Genomic DNA, 9,839 nt, shown 5'->3' with positions numbered 1-9,839 from the left:
TGTAATGTACAAATAATATAATATCATTTAGGTAGAGGAGTTGATCGATCATTGCAAATCAAATTGGGTTTATGTAAGAGGATTTAGTCCTTCGGTATTGAGCATAACCGAAATTGTACTCAGGCATAGGAGATGCTATCTTTTGCATTTCAACACTTCTTCAGATTGTAGTCTGGATTTATATGTAGTTAGTGAGGCTCCTTTTGTGATGAGAAGTATTCTCTAGGTTGTTGGCCTACTTGCAAGTGCAGGTCCCTCAATTGTAATTCGCATACTTAGTGCAAAAGTATTATCTGATTGTAGGTAGGCTTCCCATCATGGTTTTTCCCTTTACGGGGTTTTCCACAAAAAAATTTTGGTGTTGTGTAGATGGCTTTTATTTTGTGATTATTGTTTATGCTTAATCGATTTATTTGCTATTCTAGTATTAATGTTTTGGGTTCCGATACTAAAGTATAAATTGACAATAGTTCTTGTAATCTGTGACAATTGATTCATCCCCCCCCCTCTCAGTTGTCTTCTAACAATTGGTATCAGAGCTTTGGTCCTCTCTGTAGAAAGCTTAACCACTTGAGGAAGATCCTATGGCGACTAATAGTTCAAGTTCATCCAATTCTTCTGGAGCTATCTTTAGAAGGGATATTCCAAGGCTTGATAGAACAAATTACACAATATGGAAGATTTGGATGGAGACTCATCTAAGATGTCTTGGCAAGGAGATTTGCGAGATCACACAGAATGGCGTCACACCCTATAATCCAAGATCTGGCAATCCTCCTCCGGCAAACCTAGACAAGGAGCTTGAGAATGATTGTAGAGCAAGAGAAGCCCTCTTGTGTGCACTTTTGGATCAACAAATAATGGGATTAACCGATAAATCATCTGGAAAGGCTATATGGGATAAGTTGGAGACTCTTAATGAAGGTCACCCTATAGTGAAGATTGCTAAACTTGATGGTTACCGGGTGAGATATGAAAACCTGAAGATGGAAGAAGATGAAAGGATTACTGCATTCATGGAAAGGGTAAATGAGATTGTTATGGGAATTCAATGTTGTGGTGCAACTCTGAGAGAAGATGAAATTGTTTCCAAAGTCCTGAGAGCCCTACCACTAGCTTACAAAATGAAGGCTACTGCTATTAATGAGTTGAGAACAATGGCTAACACATCCATCAATAGAGATAATTTGGTTGGGAAACTATCTACTTTTGAGCTTGAGTAATTTGGACCTTCTAGAGTTGTGAATACTGAACCTACTTTTCATGCATCTACATCTACAACCGGTAAGCAAGACTAGAAAGCTTTATATGCAAAGGAGTTAGAAGATATGAAGAGAGAAGATGATGAGTTTGAGAAACTTCAAGAATAATTTGCTAGAAGAGTACCTAAAGGACCTGTAGGAAGTATGAAGGAAAAGCACCTTTTAGATATTTTGCATGTAATAAGATTGATCATTTTGCATCTAGATGTCCTAAAAGGAATTCAACATTTGAAGAAAGAGTTAAAAGATCATTTAAGCCTAACCCTCGATATCAGAACAAGTATAAATACAAGAAAAACAGAGACAAGTCATGCAACATAGTGGATGAGGAAGGTATTACTAATTCAGACGATGAACCGGCAAAAGACTCTACTAGTGGATCTGGTAATGGGAAGGAATGGGTGTTCCTGGCTATCAAGGAAGATGATCTGACACTGGAAGAGAATGTACTTGAGGAGAAGGCACTTGCTGCTAAAATTGAAGACAAGGATGAATGGGTAATTGATAGTAGTTGTTCACATAATATGACTGGAGATAAATGGAAGTTTCTATCTTTGCAAGAATTTGATGGTGGTCTAGTTAGATTTGGAGATGACAAGGCACGTATGATCAAAGGGAAAGGAACTATATCATTGGATGGTAAGAACAATACTGACAATTTTTATAATGTTGAAGGTTTAAGGCATAATCTTTTAAGTGTAGGACAATTGGTAGATAAGGGATTTCAATTACAGTTCAAGGATGGAAAATACAAAATCATTAGCAAATCTGGCTTCGAGATTGCAGCCGGTACACAGACAAAAAGTAATATATTTCATTTAAAATTTGGTGAGAAGACATGTTTGACTACATAGATTGATGGAAGTTAGCTATGGCATAAAAGGCTATGTCATGTGAATTTTGATTGCATGTGAAGATCAATTCAACTAAGGTTGTTACGGATATACCTAAGATTATGAAGCCCTATAATCTCGTATGTAAAGAATGTCAAATGGGTAAACAGGTCAAAACCTCTTTTAGAAGTATACAAGATAAATCAAATTATATCCTTGATCTTATTCAAACTGATTTGTGCAGCTCTGCTAGAGTTAAAAGTTTTCATGGTGATACATATTTCATGTTAATCATTGATGATTATTCTAGAATGATGTGGGTTACTTTTTTTAGAGAAAAATCTAAAGCATTTGAAAAGTTTAAAATCTTGAAGGCTAAAGTGGAAACTGAGGCAAGATTAAATATTAAATGTTTGAGATCAGATCATGGTGGATAATTCACATCTGGTGAGTTTAATAACTTTTGTGACAAGCATGGTATAAGAAGACAATTTTCTGCTCCCCAGACACCTCTGCAGGATGGAGTTGTGGAAAGGAAGAACAAAACTATCTTGGATGTTGCTAGAACAATAATGACGAAAGCTAATCTACCTCATATCTATTGGAGAGAAGCATTGAGTACAACGGTTTATACATTCAATAGAGTACACATCAAAGGAGAAACCGATAAGACACCTTATGAATTATGGTTTGGCAATACACCTACAGTTAAGTATTTCGAGATTTTTGGTAGTAAATGTTATATCAAGAGAGATGATATTATTGGGAAATTTGATCCTAGATGTGATGAAGGCATATTTCTTGGTTATTCTAATGAAAGCAAAGAATATAGATGTTATAACAAGAGATTACAGAGAATTGTGGAGAGTGTTAATATCAAAGTAGATGAGTTGAACAGAAGTCAAATCAGAGTTTATGAGAAGGAACCGACAGTGGAAATGATTATATCTGAACCGGTAGCACCTTTACTAGATAAAAGAGTTGAACCAGTTACTATGGCAACATCAAAGAATTCTATAGTAACTGAAGAACAAGGAAGAGGAACAAAAAGTCAGAAGACTCCTAGGTATGTGAGATTGAATCACTCTAAAGATCAAATCATTGGGGATAAGAGAAATGGAGTGATGACAAGAAGAAGATTGGCAACTAATGAGGTATATTTAATTTCACAAGTTGAACCGATATCAACAATTGAGGCATGTAAAGATGAACACTGGTTGAAAGCTATGGAAGAAGAGTTAGATTAGACTGAGAAAAATAACACATGGACTTTGGTTCCCCAACCTAAAAATAAAAATGTTATTGGAACTAAATTGGTTTTTAGAATAAATTGAATGAAGATGGTCAAGTTATAAGGAATAAGGCTAGATTGGTTTGTAAAGGATATTCTCAGAAGGAAGGAATTGGTTATGGAGAAAATTTTGCACCTATAGCTAGGATTGAAGTTGTAAGACTATTTCTTGACTATGATGCTTATAAAAACTATAAGGATTATCAAATGGATGTTAAATATGCATTTTTGAATGGGGATCTTGATGAGGAAGTTTATATTGAGAAACCTGATGGTTTTTTACTATCACATGATACAGATATGGTTTGTAGGTTAAGGAAAGCTTTATATGCATTGAAACAAGCACCTAGAGCTTGGTATGCAAGGTTGGATAAATATCTTTTGAAGCTTGGTTTTACTAAAGGAAGTGCTTATAGTAATTTATATTATAAAATCACTGATGATGATATACTGATTGTTGAAGTATTTGTTGATGACATTATCTTTGGAGGTGAAGATAAGTTATGCATAGAATTTTCTAAGAATATGGAGAAAGAATTTGAGATGTCTACGATTGGTGAGATGAAATTTTTTTTTAGGTTTGTAGATTACTCTGACTAACAAAGGAATTTTTATCTATCAAACTAAATATGCTAAGGAGTTGTTGAAGAAATTGGTATAGGAAATTCTAAATCGATAAGTACTCTTATGGTTACAAGTGAGAAATTGACAAGAAAAGATGTTTCTACACCGATAAATCCTACAAGATACAAATCTATGATTGGAGGTCTGCTTTATTTGACTCGGACTATGCCTGACATTATGAATGATGTTTGTATTGTTTCAAGATTTTAGAGTGATCCTAGAGAAAATCATGAGATGGTGATGCAAAGGATTTTTAGATACTTGCAAGGTACATCAAAATATGGCTTGTGGTACCCTAAGGATGCTAACTTTACTTTATGTGCATATACAAATGTTGATTGGGTTGGAAATGTTGATGACCAGAAAAGTACTTTCGGTGGAGCTTTCTTTCTTGGAAAGAAGTTGGTTTCATGGATCAGCAAGAAACAGTCATGTACTTCTCTATCTACTGTTGAAGCTGAGTATTTTGTTGTTGCTACTAACTGTACACAAGTTTTATGGATGAAACAAATGTTGAAGGATATAAAGGTGGATTATGATGCACTGGTACTTATTCACTATGATAAGTCTGTTGCTATTGATATATCAAAGAATCCAGTATTTCATTCTAAAACAAAGCACATATCTATCAAGTACAACTTTTTGAAGGAAAAGGTGGAAGCATATGAAGTTAGACTAGTTTATGTGAACACTAAAGAGCATATTGCAGATATTTTCACTAAACCTTTGTCCAAGGAATCATTTGAATACCTGAGAGATAGATTGGGAGTTTCTACCCCTCTGGTAGAGACTTAATTGATGTAGTTTGGCATTAGTTTGGCATGCATTGTCAGAGATACTATTCATTTTGGCACTGATGTGGGATGATACTACTTAGGGGGAGTAGTTAGCTTTGTGACTCACTGGTTTATATTTTTTCTTTCATATTTTTGTCAGATTTTTTGGCATTGATGTCAAAGGGGGAGTTGTGTTGATGTGAAAAAGAAAAGGACAAGAAAGTGAAAAAGAAATGGACAGTGATATTCAGAGCTATATGTGGGAGTTTGTTGACTGCCTTCCATAGGGGGAGACTTGTTTGGCATTTCTTGGTACTTAGATGTTTTTCACATCTAGTGTTGCCATCAATGACAAAGGGGGAGATTGTTGGCCATTTGGTGGAATTGATTATGTTGCATTGATGTTTTGTCATTGATGCCAACACTAGCTATTTGGATGCTTTAGTGACACCCTTCTAGTCCTGGTAGGATGAGCGATTTTTGGTCAACTTAGATCTGGCATGATCTAGTAGGCTCTGGTATAATCTGGTGATGGAATTGTCTTGTTCATGATACATATAGTCATATTTGATTAGTGGTTTTGGTCTAGAAATTGGATACTATCCTGCTTTCTTAGATCATGTTCGAGACATGGTGGTTGGAGATCATTTTTGAAGCGTGTGGACCTATACTTGGTCATGGTTGATCTAGGTTATGGATCGGCTTTAATATAACGTGTGGATAAAACCTATTGATGTATTTTTGGGATGTCTTATGTGTTGATATTACTTGTTTGGTCTAAGGCCGACATGGTTTGTAATTATGTAATCGGTTTATTTTCTGGTGGATGACTTGATTGTTTATGGTCGAGCGTTTGTATATATAGATGTAAGATCTCATTGTAGATTAGCATGGTTATATGTAAGAGGTCATGGTCAAGGAATGTAATGTGAAAATAACATAATATCATTCAATTAGAGGAGTTGATCGATCATTGCAGATTGAATTGGGTATATGTAAGAGGATTTAGTCCTCTAGTATTGAGTTTAACCGGAACTGTACTCAGGCATAGGAGATGCTATCTTTTTCATTTCAACACTTCTTCGGATTGTAGTCTGGATTTATATGTAGTCAATGAGGCTCGTTTTGTGATGACCAGTGTGCTCTAGGTTGTTGGCCTTCCTGCAGGTGTAGGCCCCTCAATTATAATTCACATACTTATTACAAAAGTATTAGTTGACTATGGATAGGCTTCCCATCGTGTTTTTTCCCTTTACCGAGTTTTCCACGTACAAATTTTGGTGTTGTGTGGATGGCTTTTATTCTTTGATTATTGTTTATGCTTAATCAGTTTATCTGTTATTCCGGTATTAATGTTTTGGGTTCCAGTATTAAAGTTTAAATTGCTAATGGTTCTTGTAATCTGTGACAACTAATTCACCCCCCTCTCAGTTGTCTTCTAGTTATCTGAACTGTCTAACAAACATAATGTACAAAATCCCCAAAAACCATACACAAAAGTGGCAGTTTATCTCAATGCATCTACAAACAAACAAGATCATGAAAAGGATTCCCAAACCACCCAAATAGGGAAAAGTTCCATAAATACATGTAGAATAGTCCAAGAAAAGTCATTCAATGCAAACAAAAAGTTTCTAGGAGCCAAAAATACCAAGTGACTGTTGGCATTATGTGAATCGGTATGTGGACATAGTGACATTGTATGTTGTCATTGATGTCAATATGTTGAAGGGGTATGAACTGGCATATGTGAGAACCGGTATAACACTGTGAACAGGCATATGGCTATGGGAACCGGCACATGGAAGCGTTGTATGACTACCAGTTGGTAGTCTCAACTTCAAGGTTTTTGGTTGAACTGCTTCAAGCCTGTATGGCTCAACCGGTGACATTGTGTGATGAGTTAGCATTGTAATGAAGAACAGATCATGTTGCCATGTCAGCCTTGTGCGTGTGAAGGATCTTGCATAAAGGAGATTGTTCCTATCTACCTCGGGAATGTGCGAAGTCTGTAAATGGTGATAATGTGTGATGGGTTATCAGCCGCCATAAAATTTGTGGAAAAAAAATGATGGAGAATGTCTTGAGATTGGATCAAGACTTTTGCATTCAATACAATATGATCAATGGTCAGGATTGAACCGTTTGAATTCCTTAACCTAACAGGTCTAGGGTTTAGGGTTTATGCTACCGACCTATCTATTGTCCTATAAGGTCAATGTTGTGACTCTTTCAGAGGTTGTTGGCAAAATTTGTGTGTGAGTATCCAAGAGAAGGGATACATGATTCTTGCCAGACCAGAGGAGAGAAGTGATACCTGCATAGTGTAAGTGTAGAAGGTGAAGAGGAGCTTAAGTGGATCTGCATTGGCATTGAGTGTTGTTACTAGATCATTGAAATACCTATTGACCTCTAACCACCTCAACAGTTGGAAAATCCCCTAACAGGGTAGCCTTAACCAGCTTGCTATAAATCCCTTAACAGGGTAACTCAAAGTTATTGAGATCTAGAAAGCTAGAGAGCTCTGGAAATCCTTTAGCTATTGAGTTCTTGAAATCCTCTAACAAGGTTTAACCCTTAACCAGGTATTGTATCCATTCCTTAACCGAGTGATCTCTAACAGGATCAGTTCCTAGCAGAACCTTTTGTAATGTCTTTAACCGGACAAGGCTTCTAACAGAGCGGACTTCCAAAGAGTTCAACAACAAGCTTGTGGGTATTCATCCCCACCGTAGTTTTTCCTAGTTGGGTTTCCACCTGAAAAATATGTGTGTCATATGTGATGCTTTGTTATTGCCTGTTAAGCATATGATGGTTCTGTGTTTTATGCCTGTCAATAAAACATGTTGAGCTAGCTATTGTGAAGATATGATGATAGATTACCTATTCATGCATAAGGGTGAAACGGTAGTGTAGTTTTGAGTTGAGTGGAAAACTCAGTAAGTAATCAGTTTATGATTGTTTTAGTTGTTCTGGTTTTTACCGGTTGCACTCTGTTTCAAACCGGTGTCACTGTTTCCCAGTCATTTGGAGTAATTGTTGTTGAACCAGTTTAGGACTGTATTTTGTCTATACCGATTCACCCCCCCCCCCCCCCTCTCAGTACCGGTTAGGTACTATTTTCTCATCATTGAGTTATTAATTGGTATCAGAGCGTCCTCTAGGTCCTCTGTGTTGTAAGCTTAACTACTTGAGGTAAAGATCCCAGTCAAATGATGAAGAGGGAAGGTCCAAAGTTTAACAAGGAAAATTTTGGTATATGGAAAGATAAGATGAAGATATTCATCAGAAGCATGGGTGCTCAACACTAGAGTTATGTTGAGAATGTCTATGTTGTCCCTATCGGTACTCTCACCGATGACCAAAAGAGAGAGATACAAGAAAATGGGCAAGTCATGGAAGCCCTTATTAGTAGCGTATCTGACATTGAGTTTATTGATGTTTAGGACAAGGTAAATCCCAAAGAGGTATGGGATGCTCTTGAAAATATCTATGGTGGTGATGAACATGTAAAATAGGCTAAGGAAGAAAGCCTGAGAGGGAAGTTTGAAGATATGCGGATGGTTGAAGGTGAGACCATTTGGCAATATGGAAGAAGAATCAAAATAGTTGTTGGAGAAATCAAGAGTGCAGGAGGTAAAATAGAAGATTCCACTATGGTAAGCAAAGTCCTGAGATCCCTATTGCTGGTCTATGCAATAACAGTTGCTGCTATTCAGGAGCTAAGATCAATAGATAAGACTAAGGTATCCTTGGACTCCACCATAGCCAAGTTGACAGCCTATGAGCTAAATAGTTTTGATGGTAGTGTTCAAAAGACTGAATCGGCTTTTAAAGCCTCTACTATACCATCCAGAAAAGGAAAAGAAGCTAGCACTAGTGGTGAACCTAGACAGAGAAGAGAAATGAATGAAGAGGAGATTCTGATGGCATTTGAAGCAGGAACCGGTAAATACAAAGGTAAGCTACCTTTGAAATGCTTTTCTTCTAATCGAATAGGACATATTGCTATAAACTATCCTAATGGCGATATCAAGAACAAACCAAAAAGTTTCAGGAAATTCAAAGGAGGAAACCGGAGAAACTGTTTTGTGGCAGTTGATGAAGGTGTCACAGATGAAGAATCAAAGGATGAAGAAAATGAAGATATTGTGTTTGTTGCTATCAAAGAAGATGTGTCAGACAAGAAGGCTCTTGTCTCCCAGTTTGATAATTCAATTGAGTGGATCATTGACAATGGTTGTTCTCACCATATGACAGGTGACCGGAGCAAGTTTCTATCCTTGGAGGAGTATGATGGAGGTGTGGTTCACTTTGGAAATGATGCACAATGCATGGTCAAAGGCAGGGGGTCCATCTCTCTGAATGGAAAGGGCAGTGCTGACAATGTGTACTAGGTTGATGGTCTCAGACACAACCTTATGAGTGTTGCCCACCTAAATGATAGTGGCCTCACTCTGGAATTCAAGAATGGAGTTTGTAGAATCAAAGGAAAAGATGGTGAATTGGTGGCCACTGGCATGCAGACCAAAGGTAACCTATTTCATCTGAATGCAAATATAAGTACATGTCTTATGGCTAAGTTTGATGATAGCTAGATATGGCATAGGAGAATCTGCCATGTAAACTTTGATAACATTGTGAAGGCTAGTAAGATCAAGGCAGTTAGAGGGCTGTCGATGCTAAGAAAACCGGATAATACCTTGTGTAGAGAGTGTCAATTGGGGAAAATGTCTTCCTCAACCTTTAAAGGTAAATCTTTCACTATTGACAACTTGCTTGATCTTGTGCATACTGATTTGTGTGGTCCTATGAAAACTAGAAGTGTGCAGGGTGATAGGTACTTCATGATTCTCACTGATGACTACTCAAGAATGATGTGGGTCACATTCTTGAAGGACAAGTCTGAAGCCTTTGTGAAGTTCAAAGCTTTTAGAGCATTAGTGGAGAAGGAAAGCGGTAAAAGAATCAAGTGTCTCAGAACTGATCAAGGAGGGGAATTCACTTCCAGTGAATTCAACAAGTATTGTGAAGAATCTAGCATCAAGAGGCA

The sequence above is a fragment of the Cryptomeria japonica genome, chromosome 7 (assembly GCF_030272615.1).
Source record: "Cryptomeria japonica chromosome 7, Sugi_1.0, whole genome shotgun sequence".
In the NCBI taxonomy this organism is placed as follows: Eukaryota; Viridiplantae; Streptophyta; class Pinopsida; order Cupressales; family Cupressaceae; genus Cryptomeria; species Cryptomeria japonica.
The sequence above is the reverse complement of the archived record's forward strand: the minus strand, read 5'-3'. Positions refer to the sequence as shown.